This window comes from Hippoglossus stenolepis, chromosome 3 (genome assembly GCF_022539355.2).
Source record: "Hippoglossus stenolepis isolate QCI-W04-F060 chromosome 3, HSTE1.2, whole genome shotgun sequence".
NCBI lineage: Eukaryota > Metazoa > Chordata > Actinopteri > Pleuronectiformes > Pleuronectidae > Hippoglossus > Hippoglossus stenolepis.
Window position 1 is genome coordinate 9,764,381 of NC_061485.1, and position 19,982 is coordinate 9,784,362.

Genomic DNA, 19,982 nt, shown 5'->3' on the forward strand with positions numbered 1-19,982 from the left:
AAAACAAAGTGCTCTTCAATGAAATAAATACAAGGCTATTCCACTTTAAAACTTGATCACATAAAAGGACAATAAAAATAAATAGATGAATAAAATAAAAGGTGATAGGAAAATAATGAAAAGACGACATCGCATGAAAGCAAGTCAATAAAAATGGCTTTTTTTTAGAAGTGAATTAAAAGAAGTCACTCAGCGAGCCTTATCTCCTCAGGCAGGCCGTTCCAAAGCCGAGGGGCCGTGTTGGCAAAAGCACGGACACCTTTAGTTTTCAGCCTCGACTTTGGAACAGCCGGCCGGGCTCCACCTGAGGATCTGAGGCTGCACAACAGGCACATATGTGGTCAACATTTCTATGATGTAGCTTGAAAGTGATCAGTGAAACCAATTCTAAAATGGACAAGGAGCCAGTGGACAGAGGCAAGGATCAGGGTGATGGGACGTTGCCTGTTAAAACCAGTAAGAAGCCAGAGCTGTCTCGTTCTGAACCAGAGAGAGTTTTTTCAGCTTTAATCTTCATTTCTGTCTGATTGGAGGACAAGCAAAGCAAGAATTTCATTGTGCGATGCAAAGCCTGTTATTTCTGTGCATTTGACAATAAAAAGTCTTGAATTCTTCATTTAACTCTGAGTTGAGACTAAACAGTTTCCGTTAAATACTTGTAATTAGTTTGGGTCAAACTTGTTTTTCTGTAGATGATCTGTCAATGACGATCACACGACCAGCCCCTCATGTCAGACTCCAGTCCTCATTTTAACTGGATGAATGAAATGATCTGGTCCCTGTAGATGAAGGAAACAACCACAGCAGTCGAGGATTGTTTTGATTCTTTTCTCCAGTAAATGTAAAGAACTAGAACAGAACGTTTCACCTTCTTCACCACTTTACTACCCAGCTATTTCACAAATGTTCTTTATTCACTTCCATTTATTTTGATGCCTGTCTGCGAGTCAGCAGGCACTGGAGTACACATAATGAACATAATACACATTACTGCTGAGCTCCAGCTCTGACCCTTGCACACACACACACACACACACACACACACACACACACACACACACACACACACACACACACACACACACACACACACACGGACAAACGCAGCACATACACACAGGGGTCGACACAACAGGATGTAAACACAGAACAATGTCCAGCCAGAGCTTCAAATAAGTTCAGAGAGGGAGAATAACATCACAGCCAAGTGTGTATCACACTGTTTTTAAGAATAAGGCGCAGCTGTGTTATGTGCTCACTCGTAAAAATGTGTAACTCAAGTGTTTATACAAAGCGGAGCAACAAGTAATATCTACACACCCACCAACGTGTGTATTTTTTCCATTTAGTTCCCCCCCCCCCCTTTGCTTTAGTTGCATTTGTGAGAGTTTTGGTGCAAGTGTGCAAAGCGTGTGTTTGTGTTAACCAAGCTGCCGTTGTCAGCCCAGTGGGTGACATGTCGGCCCCCTCAGGACTCTGCCCGTGTCTGTGCAGCTATTTCGCGGCGTGGTGGCTCCGGCCCTGGGGTGTGAGCCGGCTTTAATACCAGGCACAGATGGGTCACACCGTGGGCTCGCTGTGGCGCACTGCCATCAGCTGCCGGCTCAGGTTGCCCTGACTCCGAGCTCATGAGGTTAACTGGGACAAGGATACTGATTCCTCCTCATTGTGTGTCTCTGTGTCACTGTCTGTCTGGTTCTCCTCTCGCTCTCTCTCTCTCTCTCGCTCTCTCTCTCTCTTGCTCTCTCACTGCCTCTCAGTCACTGTTACAGCAGTAGATACAGTGCACAGGGGCCTGTGGCATGAGTCCACTCGTGGCCTCATGGGAAAGGAATGTGTGTAATTTTCTTGTGTTGCAGGCGGCGCTGCGTTAACACCAAGTATTGGCCAGACAGAGAGGGAATTATTCCACAGAGGAAGGAAAATTAGTGATTAGTGGAAGAAATTTGATGAAAAGAAAGATGTGGAAGCGAGAGGAGGATGTTGATACAGAGCGAAACAGAGGGTGGAATAAGTTGTGGGGAGGATGGGTGGACAGAGCGGGGACTGGTGTGACATGTAAGTAAAGGGGGAATGGCGCAGCGACAAAAAGTTACAGTCACACAAACATTCGAGAGCAAGTTCTTTCCGTTGAGGATGGAAATCATATTGTCTATAGCACCTCAAAATATACGAACAAACACGTTTCTTATTGCCCTGGTAAGAGCTCCGGCTAGCACCAGGAAATGAGAGGAAAATGTTAAACAATGTTTTCCATTAAGGGTTATGACGCTGCCGGTGCTTAGATGACATCAGAACTGGTTTTATAACTTTGTCTGAGCTTATGTGATGTTGATTTTTGACAGTTGAGATGAGAAATGCACAACTTTCATCCTCTTAAAAATGTTTTTTTTTTTTTTTACTAAAGGAACTCAGTAATTTTTCTCTGTGCTTTTAATCCGACATATACTTTGATTCACAATTTCCACTTAAACCGAAAACGTTTACTGGCAAATCTCAAAAGATAACCACAGAAATGTTTCCCTCCTTTTCCGTTCGGCGCCTCAGATGTCTCCTCTTGCATTAAGGGAGTTTTTAATTCTTCTTCCTCCTGGAAATCACCAGTTAATGATAAATAACACCAAAGATTTAATCGTCCCTTTTATCTCAAACACACGATGTGATTCGAGGTTTTGCTAATTCTCTGTCTTTACATGTCACTGCATATTATTAACAACCACTTTTATCCCATTATGAGATGGCTGTTATTTTCCCCTTGACTCTGATGTTTTAAATAATATATACACGGCTCTTCTGGTGGGACGGTTTTATGCTGCAGTTGTTATGTCGGCTCAGAATTGATTGTGACTGATGAAAAGACCTTATCACAGAAAATGTTGGCTGAGCATTTTATTTTAAAGAGAACGTTGTAGAAATCTGAGACCAAGAAGCATCAGCAGAATATTACATTGATTGTAACTTTCTTCAAAATATAAAAAAATATGACAGGTATAAGATTTTTATAAATAGGTGTAGTTATGTTTTATTGCTTAAAATATCTTTCTAAAGGTCCTTTTCAATGCACTAAAGAAAAATACTAGAGATAATTTTCAATTCAGAATCACAAGATAGAATATTTGGTGGAAAGAAGTAGACAAATAATAACTTGATTTGTCCTTTTTAGAACTATGAGATGGAACAAATAGGGAGTCAAATAAGGTTTTCTAATATTCAAAGCTTTTAAAGTGATGTTAAATAATTTCACAGCAGCAAACCACCTTTTATGTGCATGTAAAAATTCAATATGAGGTCAAGTTTGAGCTCAACAATTCAAGTTTGTAAATGTGTCGTAAAATTTGGCAACTGTAGAAATATATTGTGCATATTTGTAAAAGGTTTTGTTGATTTTTGTAAATCTAGAAATTTTCAGTATGAATACACACAGTATACAGTGAGGATTCACAAAGTCTGTCACTCAAAAAGACTCAGTCAAATTGTCCAATTGGGTTTTCCTCTGCCCTGATTGGACAGTTTGACTTCATCTGATGGTCAGTGGGTAAAATATAAGGCTGTTATCAGTGACCTTATCTGACTCTATAGAGTTTGTTCTATAGCCACGCTGGTATCTTGGCTCCAGGTCATAAATTACATGTCTCTAATATCATAATAGTTCAAATACACTTTTGTGATTTTTATGCCTCAGCGCTGACGACTGCCAGTGGCCGGAGGCATTATGTTTTTGGGTTGTCCGTCCGTCTGTCAATCCCATTCCCGTAAATGGGATATCTCAAGAATGCCTTGAGGGATTTTCTTCAAATTTGGTAAAAATATTCACTTGGACTGAAGGATGATCTGATTAGATTTTGGTTGTCAAAGGTCACGGTGGCCTGTTGTTTTTGGCCTCTTGAATGATATCTCAAGAGTGCTTGAGGGAATTTCTTCAACCTTTGATCAGTTGTCACTTGGACTCAAAGATAAAGTTATTATGTTTCAGTGGTCAAAGGTCAAAGGTCAAAGTCACCTTATAAGAATCTGGGAAAAAGAAGATGTAGAAATATGTACATGGAAACTGCACTGGTTGGTGGAGGCATACAGCCACAGTGCAGTAATTCTAGTGTTATTAACTGTGCTGCTTTGATGTAAAATACTCCAAACAGGAAGCAGAAAAGAGAGAGAGGTGCACTTCAACAAACAAAACATCCTTTAGATGCCGTGTATCTCAGATTTCCTCCTGCACACTAAATTCAGTATCTCCTAAATGGCCTCCTCCTTCTTCACACGAGAGGATACACATTAGCCTATTCCCTCATCTGTAACAAATAAGCAGAGTTATGCAAGTGTTATTTAATGTCACTATAATAAGAACTTCATTCCCCCCACCAGTTATGGGAAGTGAAGTTGTCAAGGTGCAGTTTCGTCAGACGCCGCAGGACTTTCACTGCTGGTCAATTCGTGTGAAATATTCATGCTTATTCTTTTGTCAAAGCTTTCAGGTGCAGAAATTGCTCAGCTGAGTTTTATAGGTCAAGTACTTTACTTTCTAACATCTGAGAAGAACAAGGTTATTCTTTCACATGGATGTTTTTTTATTTCCCTGCTTAATCCAGAGTTAAAGTACTAAATATTAGCACTAATGTAAATGTTGTAATAACATTGGTTTGGAGTGCTGGCTGCGATTCCATATAAGGTCGTCCCGAGAAAAGCAAACAGACAAGAAATGGTAAACAGGAAATAGTTCAATAGGTCCGCTAAGTAGGGAGATGACTCATTAATGACCACAAAACAGCGTTTTCACAGAATTTCACAGAAGCCGCAAATTCGTGGAAGAAATAATCAAACCCATGGCGGCTGATTAAGTCGAACAAGCTCAGCGATACTTTGATTTATATCATTTGTGTTCCCCGAATCGCCTTTGATAGAGCAGCTTTTAAAAATGCTTTGTAAATACCTTTATGAGTGACTTTTCGTGCACTGACCTTCACTTCATGTCAATTTGTGCTAAATCAGAGTGGTACTCAGGTGCTTCATTCTCCCCCCTTTCACATTTCCGCTTGTCCTGCAGCCATTAAAATGTGTTTAATGAAAAAAACATTCAGCTCAATAAATTTTGGATGTTTCTCCTCAAACATACGAGTGAACTATTAACTGCTAGGATCATGAATGGAAGACAAGAAAATGACTTTAAACTGACTCTGGGAAAGGAGAGTGAAAACAAACAATGGCGATGATGACATGACTGGGTTTGCTGGGAGACAATTCTGTGTTTGTCAGGCGTATAATGGGTCCAGATGCAGCATCCAGATGTTCGAGACACAGTAAGTAGCTTCATATTGCCTAAATCTGACCCAGTGACCACAGACTCACAAAGGGCACCATTGTTATCCAAGGATATTTTGATACAGAGCGCTTCTGACCCCTAGTAGATTGTATTTGCTCTCCTCTGACATCATATATCTATAGGTGCTTTCATAGAGATGGGCCTGTCTGTGTCAAGATGTTCTCCGCATGCAAAACCCGTAACAAAACTTAACTCAAATGACAAAAAAAATGCAAGACTCAGAATCATTTCCTGGCATCGCATCGGCTTCATTAAAATGTGCAAATAGACTCAAATGCACAACGGCTCCAGAAAAACAACAATTACGTGCCAAAGAACACTCTGCAGGATTTGCACTTCTCTTTACCAAAGCACAGTTGAGTTTTGTATCAAAGCTCGTGTGAATAAATTCTGTGCGAGGCCGTGGCAGGCGCACCACAAAGGGCTGTTCACTGGTGAACCTTTGCTAACCTTTTCTAGCCACTGACCTTCAATAATGAGACTATGTTGTCTCTTGTTCCTTTGGACAATCGGCCATTGAAACAACTGCCATTCACGGAGTTTGCTCCACCCTCTGCGTGACCCTTTTCCATACTAGTAATTAGCTACTGTTGCATTTCCACCAGATGCAAAGCACCCACATGCAATATTTACCATTCGTACACAGGCCGTGCACGTTTTAGTAGATCACATATCATTTGTTGCACTATTTCCATAAATGACAACTGGTGTGTTGAGGAATGAAACAATTCCAGTTTAATCGTATGAATTATAACAAAGATGGAGGGTAATACTCTTCAGTCTAATGCAATATAATAACAAAATGAAGTTGCTTTTAACCTCCTAGATTTACTCATTGACTATGTTATTTCTCCTCATGTTTTCACAGCCCCATCATCCCCTCATCCTCCCGTTCCGCTGCTGAATAAAACCTCCTCTTCATCACCCTCTCATTCCTCCCGACCTTCTACTTGTGTTGCACATGAGAAATGAGAGGGGGGGGATGGGAGCGAAGATGAATGAAACAGGGAGTGGGGAATGAAAGGGAGGGGTGGAAAAAAGAGAAGAGAGCAAGATTGGGAAAAATGCCCTTTGACTGGATTTAAAAGTCTGTGGCATTTCATTTTCAGAGAGAGGGGAGCTTCATCTCCTTCAGATCCTTTAAGGGCCAACCTAATTGATTAATGTTTCCATCTCATTGGGAAGGGAGGAGAGCCATTTGAAGCTTAACTGGAGCCTCTCACATCCCCAAGTCTTAAAACAGAACCACCACAGAGGGAGATGATGACAGAATGAAAGACGGCGTGATGAAACAAAAGTATAAAGAATTCCAGTTGATGAGTAAAATTTGCTGAAGGTCGAAATCGTTTCGACAATACAGCGAACGCAGAGGAGTGGAGGCATGTCTCCGCCGCCGCCGCCATAAGAACTGCCCGTAATGAAATAATGTGCATGGTTTTAGCAATGAGGGATTCGGTTTTTCAAAGAGGCTGTTTAGGTTTCTGCACCTGTCACACGCAGCCGGCAGCAGCCACTTTATATGATTGGGAACTCTAATGTAAGAAAATCCAATGCTATTGCATTCAAAGTAACGTCTGAGAGGGAAAAGACACACACAAGCGACATTAAATCTGCGGTCGAAGAAGAAAATATATATTCATATCTTGATAATTTAGTGCTCCGAACAGGTGATGCTTTCCCCTGATAACAAAGTATTTAATTTTTTCAATTCATGACACACGATACATAAGGTCTTACGCTGATTTCAAGCTTTCCCCCCCGTGCGAGACTTCGGGTCATGAGAACACGGAGCTGATCATGGCTGGAAAGAAGTAATGGGAATTAATGGGAGGAGAGACTCATAACATAATAAGTGTGTGTGTGGAGTCCAGTGTGAGCTAATCAGCCCGACGTGATTAGAGATCTCAACAATCACTTACTGGAAATGTACCGTGATTACTTGCCCTTTGCATGTTTTTTGACAGCAACATGGAAATATTTATATGTTGAGGACTCTGTGGGCATTTTCCAATCACACAACAAAACCAGCGGAGAGAAGCCAAAACAGTAAAGTGACCTTTAGCCAACATGCTATATTAAATATGAAAGGTCAGCGTTCGTGGTGGGGGAGGGCGGCACTGGAGTCTCGCACGTAGCACACACAGACAAAATACTGTAATATCTTTCAGGCAGATCCCCGCGCTGCCTTCAGAGGTCATTTGAATGTGAAAGGTGCAGGAAAGAGGAGAAGATAAAAATATATACATGGTTCAGTCATTGATATCTTTCTGCTGCTGTTGAACTTGAGACACACTCCTCTGCAGAATAATTTTCATAATCCTGATGAAATTTAAAGCATCTGTGCTCCTTTCTGATTTATTGCTGGTTAACTGAAGGAATTCACTAATACAAACTTAAATATAACCTCCTGCATGTAGCTGTTGTTCTCTCAGAATTAATTTTGCATGTTTCCATCTTATATAAAAAAATATATATATTGCTATTATATAATATTTATTATTAAAAAGTATACTAGTGAAAATATTATTTAAAATCTTGAAATACCATTGGAAATATACAAACACATTTTCTCTTTTTATATTTGGCAAGTCTTTACTAGGAAAAAGAAAAGATTGCCTACCAACCTGGATCGAGTCGGACATTGGTCATTTTTGATTAGATTGCTTTTAAATTAAGTTTGATCTCACAAAATGGCATGGTCTTTAATTTCATTTGGCCTCGGTATTATCTGTAAAAAACATTGCTTTCAAACTATTATCCCAGAGCATGAATCTATTCCCCTTCCATTAGGTTTATTAAAACATTTACATGTTTGAAAAGAGAAAAAATCATCTTGAAAAATGATGCATTTGCACCACAACTGACAAACTCCATCAAAGTCTCGCTATTTGAATCCCAAAGTCAGGTTTTGTACAAAGCTGCCTGGACCACATTCTGGAATATAATACACCAAATAGCTTTCATCAGTCATTTCATAATAATATCTTTATGAGATACAGATATTGTTACCAGACAATGGTATCGTGTAAAAATGCACATTGGGGTCGTATTGGTTATTTTACACCAGAAGTAACCATGTTTAGAAAGGGGGGGGGTTGTAAAGAGCCTGACTGACAGGTTGGTGACACTGCATGCCCACCTACACCTGCAACCTGCAGCCATTGGACGGTACAATCACAAGGTATCCACGCCACAGTGTATACTTTATTGTCTTTTTCTACTCTACTTTAGAACATCATTTACCAAATGAACATTATGCTGAGTTGAAAAATACCTGAAACCAAAGATTGAGACATAAGCTCCTCAAGCATTTTTTTTATATCTTTTCCACAACCAGTGGAGTCACCTGCTACTGGTCATTTGAGAGAATACAGGAGTTTACCTAAATTTGTATGTACAGTCTGGTCTTATGTATTTTATTTATGTATGTTATGACATATTTGGTGCAGAAACGCTGACGGCAGAGGACCCAGCTCCTGAGTTAGAGCTGAACTTAGGTGATTGTTTCATATTTTCCACCACAACAATTCACAGCCCACAGGAAGCAAAGAACTCAGCAACTTCCTGCCTCACAGAATCTCTTGCCCATATTTACAATAACACGCAGGCCTTCGCTGAACGTAGGATTTTACAAGCGATTTGGAAAGAAGTGTTAAAAGACAAATTGTAGAGGAAGTTGTGGGCAACAGGGTTCTGGCAAACAAACAATCTAAAACCTGCTTCTCACGGCATTCATTAAATTTATCTTCTTAAAATTGCTGAGTGCTAAACTACTAGAGTATCATGTGAAAATGTAACATGCACTGATGTGGGATTGGTGAAGTGCTTTCTGAGGCGGACTGGCCATCTGGACATTCTGGAGTTTTCCCAGTTGCCAGTGGACCTGTGGGGCAGGGGGAGAGCCAAACGAGGCTCAGGCAAAAGGATATGAGAACGTCCCTGTCTGTAGCCTGGTATAAACTGCAAAGTTCACCACACATGAACCAACCCTGCATAATTGTGTGAAATTTGACCAGAAATCATTTTAATTATGGCAATAAAATAATGACAAAATATCTACTGTAAATATCTACATAAGTAAAAACACATATTTTTAGATATTTATAGTTTGTTATGGTTTTTGTCTAAATCTAAAATCCAACTTTATTACCCTAAACATAGATTTCATTATAGATCCAAGTCAAAGATTCATCCACTTTCACTGGCATATTCATGTTTTACATAAAGTGTTGAATGAAGGTAGCCTATGTTAGGGTGTGAATCAATGTTAATATAAAAATATTGATTGATTGTTTTTTTATATTTGCATGAAATGCTTTGTTTGGCCACTTGGGGCAGAGGAGGCCATAACACACTATTGCTCCGTCACGGTTGCTTCAACTTCTTTTCATAACAGTGCTTTCATTTTGACTCAGTTCGTCCGCTACCTAACACTTTTACTTTGTTACCAGTGATCTGAGTAAGTTTGGAATTCACTCACAATGTCAGAGCCGTTACTCTGCCCTGATCGACCTACTGCTGGTCTTTTAGTCACCTGCCACTTTTGCATCATGATGAATTTGAACTGATCTGTTTACATGTGAAACCACATAGAGATAACTTCTGCATAGCTGCTTTTGAATCATCTGAATCCAATGTGTTAGTGTTAGTTTTGGATTAAATTTAGACATAACTGCCTTTGACATCTTTGCAGCCATGCTGATGCTTTTGTAGTTCTTTGTAGTTTACCATGAATTTAAGACAACAACTCAATTACAACTAGGAGGCTGATGTGAACAGTTTCTCCAACTCGGCTGCTCACGGTTATCGTCTGAGTGTGACATGAGTTATACGCCCTCTTAGCCACACCTCTTCCCTTCTACATACTTCTCTTTTCTCTATAAGCCGATCACATTAATATTGTAATTTCTACAGAAGAATAAACCATCCTCCTTGTTATTCATTCTATCCATCCTCTTTAAAAGTGCAATCATCTGTACCTGTTTGCTGATTCCAACACCAAACTGTGCCCAGAACCAGTTACGTAGGTGATTCACAGGCTCATGTTCAAGCCTCCAACCAGAGGGGGAAAAGTATATATTTATTTATAATCTAGATTCCACAATCGGTGCTTTAAACGTGTAAACAAGTTCCACCCTCAGCTCATTAATCACAATGGAGAGGTAAACAGTCACTGGAGCCTTTGGGTTATGTAAAATCAGGGATAAATGTCCAACCACTCATCCACGAAGCGTTCAACAATGACAGGTTTGTCTTCGCTGTATCACAGTTTACTCCCAGGGAGCATTTCTACCAACTATTAAAACCACAGATTGTAATCTCCCCCTGCAGTTCTGTGAAAGACAAATGAACAAGCAGCCATCAAACCCTACACTGTCATCAAAGCACTTGACATTCCTTTTTCTGGTGACTTGAAAAACATAATAATTGTGAATATCTGAAATAACTTCAATTCTCCCTGAATCTCACTTGTGGCAGGCAGGCAGGCACTCGCAGCCGGCACTGCGGCGCATGCATCACATTAATTGTGGTTGAGAAAGGAGAGTTGTGGAGAGACACCATCCACTTTAGAGAAACTAATCTCATGCACGATAATCAAGGACACTTTCCGCCTGATTCTCTGGGAGCAATTTCCCTCAACACAAAAGATGTATCTGGGATCTTAGATAAGTGAAGAGGGGAGAGGATCTACAGATTTATACCATCTTGTAAAGTTACATAAGCCACTCTCGGCTCATGACACACTTAAATAAGCAAAGGTTATGTAACAGCCCCGTAACTGCACTTTGCCATTGAGCAGCAAAGCAAATTAAGTAGGTGCACAGGAATTTACAAGTGAAGCAAAACATTGCACCAGATTCCTGCTTTTGTTCTCCGTGTGCATTAAGCCGTGTTTTCGCATAAGAAATAAAGGTACAGCTGTAAAGTATTTCCTCCACTGCTGGTGACTCACAGGAAGTTGAAGGGAAAAGTGAAAAATAAGTCGGAGCTGCACAAACACTGAGCACGCACACACACACACCCACACACACACACACATTGTTTCTGCTCAGTGTGTGTGTGTGTGTGAGAGACAGAGAGACACAGACAGATGTGCCTGCCTGTGTTGCATACCCATCTATTAAAAGAGAAAGGGGTGTGGCCGTAAGGGCTGCAAGAAGTTATTTATCACTATTCTATGTAACTGTGGCCTCGTGTAAATTCAGAATAGCCGCCGTTATGAGCAAAGCCTTTCATGGCATCATTAATATTTGACTGGAAACATGGCTTTTTTATCAGACGAACACTTTCACCATTTCCTCCCTGTGTCACAGTGCATTACAGGGTTTTGCTTTTATCCTGCTTGGTTCTACTGCATCAGCCCCATCGCATTGTTCCCCCCCACTGAGATCAGGGATTAAAACTAAGCATTTAGTCCACGTCCTTGATCTGAAACTCCCATCTGCCTCCGTCACCCTCCTCTTCCTCTATCATACATGTCTTCTTAACCTCTGTTATCGCATGTACCAGCCAACCTCAGTCATTTTAAACATCTTCATGGTTTATTATTATTAATTTACCGAGAACAGACAATATCAGCTGTATAACAGAAAACAACGGCTGCATTACAGGATAGTGTTTCTTTTTATCGCAAGAAAACAACCAGTTCTGTTTACTGGTGTTACTCTGTTGGTTCTCTATAACAATAACTGCAAGATCACATACTTTTATTTGGATGAACACAGGACCTGTATCAGTTTTTTTAACAAATATGAGTCACTCTAACCCATATAGACTTCTAAATTTACCATATACTGTAAAATATCAGAGCTGAAATCCTCTGTTTATTAATTGATTAGTCAATTAGTCAATTGTAAATAGCAACTAATTTGATAAACAAGCAAACTGGCTCACTCTGTCTGTCTCTCAAATGTGAGGATACACAGATTTTTTGTCATATGACTGTGAATTTAACATATTTGCTGTCAGGACCGATGTTTAGATAGAAGGAATTTGAAGATGCCATCTTGGGCTCTGGGAAATTATAATGAGCATGTTTCCTAATAATGATTTTAAGTTGTTAAGTACAGCCATGTTATATATAAGGTAAATATCATCTAAAAGAAGTTTCCATTTTTCATTTTAACCAGCAACTGTTGCAGCTCTTGTCATTTGCAGCAGATTCATGGTAATATTTTGTCAGCTCTAAATTACATCCATATATATCCTTATTTAGCCTGTGTTTTGATGAATAAGTATATGCTTTTACATATGTTGGCAGTTTGTTCATCAACAGTTTTACATCTATTTATTACGGTGCCACTTTTCAGCGCACAATGCCACAATAACAATTAAACATCCCACTTTAATCTTTTTTTTTTTTTAAATCACAATGTTTGTATGTTATCATAAAATGCACATGGCACTGGTCCGGAAAGCACATTAGCATAAATCTGTAGAGGAGATTATCATGCTTGCAGTGAATAATGAACTCATAAAGCTGTGATATTTTAATTATAGTTTAGGATGTTCAATTATGCAGTCAGAGATGTTAGTAGAGACTGTAAGCTAGTTCTTCTGCTGATGACTTGACATTAGAGCTAATTGCTATGTGGTAAAAAACGATATCGGGGTCACCTAATCCAATCAATGCCAGAGACAATCCCTCCCATAGGAAGCGCCACATAGGTTGATAGTGTAAGAGGCTAAATATGATCTGGTATTTTTTATATTTTTAAGAGACGTCAAGTTGTCGTGTAACGAAAACCCCAAAACAGCATTTTTACTAGTTTGACTGAAAAAACCTTCTAATACCGCAATTATGCAATTATATATTTTCTTTATATTATGTTATAAAATCAATATTCGCTTTTTTATTTACCATTTAAATGTAACTATGTTTTAATTATTGCACCCGTGAGAATAGACGTCGGTGATCTATCTGTAAAGCTAACCGAGTTGTTTTTGGGCCAAAGCCAAACTCATCGAAGGCTTAGTTAGTTCCAACGGTGATTGTTAGTGTTTTATGTTGTTGGGGGTAATTTACCACCTTCTGTTGCCATAGCAATAAGGTCCCAGTGAGTAGCTAATACAAATCGCTTACTGTTGAGTTACTGCTGCGCTAACTGTTTACTCTTACTCTTGTGGACCACTGCGGCTGGTACAACGCTTTGGACAATATCAATGCAAATTAAAAAATTACATTTAAATACTTTTAAACGTTTCACTATTTTAGGTAATAAAGTAAAGTAACACCATTTAATTTAAAATGAAAATTATTTAGAAAACAATCCTAAGAGAGTTTAGCCTTTTCTAATTTTGACAATAGTACGTTTTCACGGTAACTCTTTTTGTGGTACCTCATGTTTTGTTTTTTGCAACCACCATCATTAAATATCTTATATTATATATATATATATATATAATAATATAATGCATGATGATATAATATAATGTAATAATATTAAATATATTGTGTAATGGTAAATAACTGTCTCAAAATTCATGGGAAAAACAATCCAGTTGATGATATAAAAAAACAAATAATAAAGAATTGTATATGTAATTACAATAAAATCACTACATGAATAGTTTGAACACCTCTGAATCTAAATCTTTTTAACTCTTATTCAATAGAACCAGCTCGGTGAATAAAGTACCGTCAAATATTTATTACAATAATCTGTACTCATCATAAATATTCATTGGCACAGGACTGTTATCCTCAGAGAAGATGTATTGACAGAGCTGGCATAACATTCTCCAATTATTTGACAGAGAAGCCAGTGTACCGGAGAGAAGGAGCCATGTCCTCACCACATCTTCACTGTTACTCTCGGTTCTGATCTAATATTCTCTGTATGCATCGCAGTGCCCCTTCCACAAATCCGCTGTTTAGCTTATTTTTTAAACAAAAAAGGGTAAAAACTTCCCCATACGTCTGTTTAACTGAATGTCCGCCTTTCACGTCGACATGTGCTCTTACTGTTCTCGTACAGGTTTAATAATGTTCGGCTCATTTTACACGTCTGTAACAGTGCGTCAGGAAAATCAAGAAAAACAAGAAAAACAAGCAACAAGGTTTTCACTGTCGCTAACATGACGAATGGATTTTCACGAGAGAGCTAATTGGAGGTCAGGGGGTTTATGGTAAATGCAAAAACGAGAACTTTTCCGCGTTTTTCTCGAAGAATCTTGCAAAACGGTTCCACAAAAACGCAGTGTCTGTTATCTGGACATCACTCCTGCTCATCGGCTGATTTATCTTGAGCTAATGTAGGGTGATGAATCATTTCAGACGTGTGTGAGGAGAAACCTCCACTCGGTGCTGTGCAAAGCAACGGAATCAAACAATCGCACGCTCGTATTCCAGTGAGCAACAGGATCACTGCAGCAGTTGTTGCTTTCACTCTATTATTTCCATCTATAATGTGCACAGGTGCAGCTTAATTCAATTGGAGGACGTTGCTGTGGTTATACACAAATACATCTCCGTGTTGCCGGTAAAGCTGTTGTCATGGCGATGACGAGGCTTATATAAGCTCAAATGTATTTTTGTACAAAACAAGTGTATTATCTACACTGCGCTCATTTAATTGGGACGTGGTTAGAGCCACACGTACAGTATCAACACAGCTGATTAACACCCTTACTGGCTTTTTTTGGATTCGCTCCCTAGCACAGTCACTTAATGCCACGTGCGAAAGTTGCTAACGACATCACAGCATCACTTTCGTCACTGTCAAGAGCAGAAACACTCGCATGTCTGGTTTCACAGAAAACAATGAAATGATTACAGTTCTTACCTTTCAGCCAACTATGCACCGAAGATGGAAAGGAGCTCTTGCAGCAGGAAGGGGGTTGTGTGGGGGGTTGTCATTCACGTACCCTTTAACCTCCTGTCTGCCTCTAGATCCAGCGCCCACCAGCTTTCAGCAGAGGATTAAACAGCTATTGACAGAGGAGTGACGTGATTGACAAGTTAGGGTTTCCTTCCTTGTCAGAAGAGCCTCTGTGTCTGTCTAGCCCATGTCTTCCCAGAAACTCACATTTCACATTCCAGCGTGACCTGTTCAACTATTTTTTGAATTTCTCTGCCGTGAAATACAGAAAAGGGAATTTCTGCACGCCCTGCTTTTCGCACCGCTTGTCTAAAAATCACTCCCGTGCACCACACATCAGGGGGGGCAAAAGAAATTCTTGAATAAACTCGCATTCGAGTGTTATGTAAAGTTCTTACTGTGCTGTTTGTGTGCCTCGAACAGGCTTCTCTCACGGTGCCTGTGTCCGGCGTTCATCGGTGCAGCAACACCTACAGTCTGCGGCAGGCGCTCGTCTCAGATGAGGGAATTTTCAGCCTCAGTGGAACACGTGGGAGGAGAAAGTTACTGTATATTCATTTTGAGCCTTTGACTGTGTTTTCGACTGAAAGAAGGGCAGTTGGCTGTGGGTATCAGAGCTGGTGCTAGAACTACTTCAAACATTTCAAAAAAAGTTTTCAATAACCCCTCTTTAGTTATGATTTTGTTTGGAGAGCCCCTTCATTCACAGGCACAACCACTCGTACTTTCACGGCTGTACTTTCACAGCGCTGTTACACGATGATAAGCGTTGTGTTTATTAGCATTTTGACAGCTGGAAAGAAAACAGAATGCGGCTGGAGGTGGTCGGTATGTTCCTGTCAGATGATACAATATGTATGGCAGCTACGTTCGCTCTATATCAGGGGGAAGAGGACAGAGAAAAATGGCGCAGAGATGGAGAGGACTCGTCTCTCAGTCTCTCTCCGTCATCTGGACCCACCTGTCCGCAGTCGCAGCCTCTCCGAAGATTTGCTGCTGGTTGGGGAATTCGAAGCTGAGCGATGCATCAGGGGTTGTCATATAAAATGTGAGTGCTTTCCCCTGAGTAATTTAATCACAGACTTTTATGGAGGCATCAGCCGGCACACTGAGAGACAGAGTTAAAGCACTGTAATTGGCATTCTTTCAGTCAAAGTAATATATGGAATATGTGGGATAATTACAGAGCTGAGTAATGGTCTGTGGACGACTGAAATGCAAACGCACGGTGATTGGTTAATGTGCTTTCATCAGGGGGAATTTGCACCATATTGACTTGAGACCCGTCTTCGGTGGTATTTCTTTAGGGCTCGTCGGGCATTATCTTCTGCTTTTCATAACTTCCCAGCCACTCATTACAACCGTTACAGGATGATGGAACATAGCAAACGTTGTCTTCTCCATAAATGAAACTTAGCAGTAATGGTCTATTATGTGCCAAATGAGTAATTTGTGTGGGCGACATCTAAGGTCAAACCCTACCATCATTAAAAAGCTCTTGAATTGTCTGGAAACCATCTTATGCAACCGTGCTGTTTGAATAGAAAGTGCTGTCTGCTTTATGGCTTGTTAGCAACTTGCATTTCACAATCTGCATGACATGAAATTATGGTGACGGCAAATTGTTTTTCCTGCTGCCGCTAAAGGATTTAATAATTTAATGACTAGAGTTTTAAATAATGTTTTTCTTATAAGATGATTTGTAGAAATCCTCCAAATAATTAAAAAGTCGTTTTTTTCTTTCCACAACATCAGCAAAATACAAAGTGTATGAAAACAGATGTGTTTTCTCTGATATTTTACTAATTTATCAATTTTTAAATGGATTTTAATCATCCATGTTGTTGTATTGTTTCTGATTTTAAGTTGACTTCATTTAAATATGACCTACTTGTTTTCCTTATATTAATCTGTATGTGGTCTAACCCCAGACGACTGTGACACTGTGGTGACTCATTGTTTGTGACAACAGATACAGACAAAGAAAAACCAGACAGTTGCTGGATGGTTTGTCGTGCTCCATGTTACACAAGTTACCTCAGGCCTTTTTTTCAGTTAAACCAATCAGGTGAAACTGCTCTTCCACCCGATCTATGTGCAATATGTGTGTAATTCTGTCTGTGTGTGTGTGTGTGTGTGTGTGTGTGTGCCAACATAACTTTATAGTGTATAAAAACATACTGATATAGTGATAACTCAGAATGTCCAAGTGGTGTTTTACAGTTCTCTTCCTCCTCCATGTAAGAGATTTTAATCTGGACGAGCTCCAGACGTCCGCTCCACACATGCGGGTGAGCGTCGTGCATTTTGCCCGACAATTAACAGTGTAATGTAACCTGATGACGGCCCCGCCCCAACGTTCACAACATTAGGTCCCGTCACACTTTCCATCACCTCGGTCATCATGAAACATTACTGAAATGAGATCCAGGTTTGGAGAGTGTGTGTGTGTGTGTGTGTGTGTGTGTGTGTGTGTGTGTGTGTGTGTGTGTGTGTGTGTGTGTGTGTGTGTGTGTGTGTGTGTGTGTGTGTGTGTGTGTGTGTGTGTGTGTGTGTGCGTGTGTGTGAGAGAGAGAGAGAGACATAGGGAGAGAGGCAGGGAGCAGGAAAGAGAGAGAGAACAGGACAGTGCTGCACAACCCTCAGATAAACTCAATGTGACAAGATGGTTACTTTCTCCCTCTGCTGTGACAGTTAATTCTGGACTAGGAAAAATGTCAAAAATGTTTAGCTGCGCTTGAGCGGAGTTAATTACAGAGCCCAAGGCAACTCAGACTAGGGCTGCTAATGGCCTTGACTTACAGATAAAGCTCCATTTACCAAGACTGTTTTTTAGCTACTGATCTAATTTACTAAAAATCAAACATTTGGCAGCGTGATTATCACTGTTTAGTTTAGGATTTAGATTACACAGCAGTCCGGTTTCGTCATTCGCCTGATTCATGTTTATTCCGATATTTATCATTTTTAATAAGTTCATACTCGGATTGTGCTGTGTTGTGCACAATCTGATGAGTTGCACATATGCATGAGAACCAAAACCCTTATGCATGCAAGATGTTCCCAGCACTAGTTTGACATTCACGCTCCAAACTGTCACCACCTGACATTTAAACCATCTGACCACCTATAGAACTGTCAGTCTCCTTCTCTCTCTTTGACTCTTTCCTTCCTTCGAGGTCAGCGAACCACAGGGTTAGTTAGTCAGACAACTCCTACGTGTCTTTGTGGTTGCATCACTTCCTCCCCACAGGTCTCCTCAACGACACGACACGTGAATGTCTCTGAAACAGCAATCAAGACATTAAGCAGCACAAGGGGGCCGGAGCCAAGTGAACCCAGTCCCAGAGATCGGGACCCAGAGATGGCCCGTGAAATGAGCTGGAGTTGGAAAATCACCGGGGGGATATTCCACGCTCCGCTGCCAATTTTACTATCATAATCAACCTCCGCTTGTGGAGGGGTATTATAGGGCCAGCTATTTTCGCTGACGCTCTAACTGTGCATGGAGTATTTCTTTTCTGTGTGTGTGTGAAGTGGATGATAAGAGGGATGATAAGAAATACGCTGAGGCTGAATTGTAGATTGTGCAAAAATTGGAAATAAAACTGCTGATTTTTATGTTTTTTTCCTCTTTAATTCTGATCTCAAATGTGCTTGTTGAATTTTGTAAATTAGTTTTACGAGTTCAATGTGGGGTTTTGTTTGATTAAAAAAATGTTAAATGACAATTAATCTAATTGTATAAGAGGTTAACATGCTGGACAACATTTCAAAGAAAGAAGGACCATCTTGTTAAAATCTTCTGATGTCAGGTTCTCGCTTGGTATTAAAGGCTTTTACCTTTTATTTTCTGCCCCTACATTACAAAAAAATATACCTTACATCTCATTAGAGGCTTATAATCTTTAGAAAATACATCAGAAGCTCTTTTCCACATGCAGTGAGTCTGTGCACCCACAGTGAAGCAAACACCACTCAATGTATTGAATCAATAATCACACATGGTTTATTGACTCATGCATAAATGTCCGGTCACTAACAAAAACACACAAGCACATGGCTCGACTGAGATCACCTCATATACGGTGACGTTTTTTTACGACATGATAAATACTTTTATTAGATGTGGTCGCATTGTAGAACAAACGATTCCTCACTGAGAATTTAAAGTCAAAGTAAATGGCCACATGTCTAAAAGTAGCTTGACACCAGAGAGTTGACTTTAGTTTTTCTGTAACAGTCATTTTTACAGTTCCTGTTTTTTTTTATAAACCATTTAAATAATTAAATTACTGTGGGTTGAAACCATGAGTACAGAATGACACATAGGGGGAAAAACCTGTAAATTCATCAAACAGTCACGAACGTTTCTGTCTCTGTGTTTCATTAGCTAATGATGTGACAAGGGGATTGTTAATATTAATGTGAATGATGATTAAAATGTATTTTCTTTCAGCACAATTCAACTGACGGTGCAGTTTGAGAAAAGATGCACCACAAATTTTTAGTCAGGTAAATCAGTAGGTTGCACTCATTTACCTGAGGAGACAATTATCAGTTAGTGATTGTTTATGTGCCAGTAGCACCTTCTGCAGATTTGTCAGAAACAGTTTAACATTTTAAAAAACAATTGTTCTTGTCTCAGATTTCCTCCCAGTGTGACACTAGCTGCTACAGCCAACTACAGCCAATTAAACGTAAATGTTAAACCTGTGAGCTACTAACAGGAGGGAATTCCTAACTCTAATTTAAATTTGAAAGATTTAAGCTTATAGGTGAACAGGAGGAAGAGGAACACAAAATAAATCTTCCTCAAGCCAAACTTTGCTCAATAGTGAATC

General features: G+C 39.8%; 1 protein-coding gene across 1 annotated transcript in view; it reads right to left on the reverse strand.

The window, feature by feature from the left end:
* The window catches only part of tox2 (TOX high mobility group box family member 2), a 111,153-nt gene extending 96,026 nt beyond the window's left edge, over window positions 1-15,127 (reverse strand). The window contains exon 1 of the mRNA XM_035153053.2: window positions 15,103-15,127. The gene's annotated coding sequence lies outside the window, so the exon portion shown is untranslated. The remainder of the gene's footprint in view (window positions 1-15,102) is intronic.
* Between the last annotated feature and the right edge of the window lie 4,855 nt (window positions 15,128-19,982).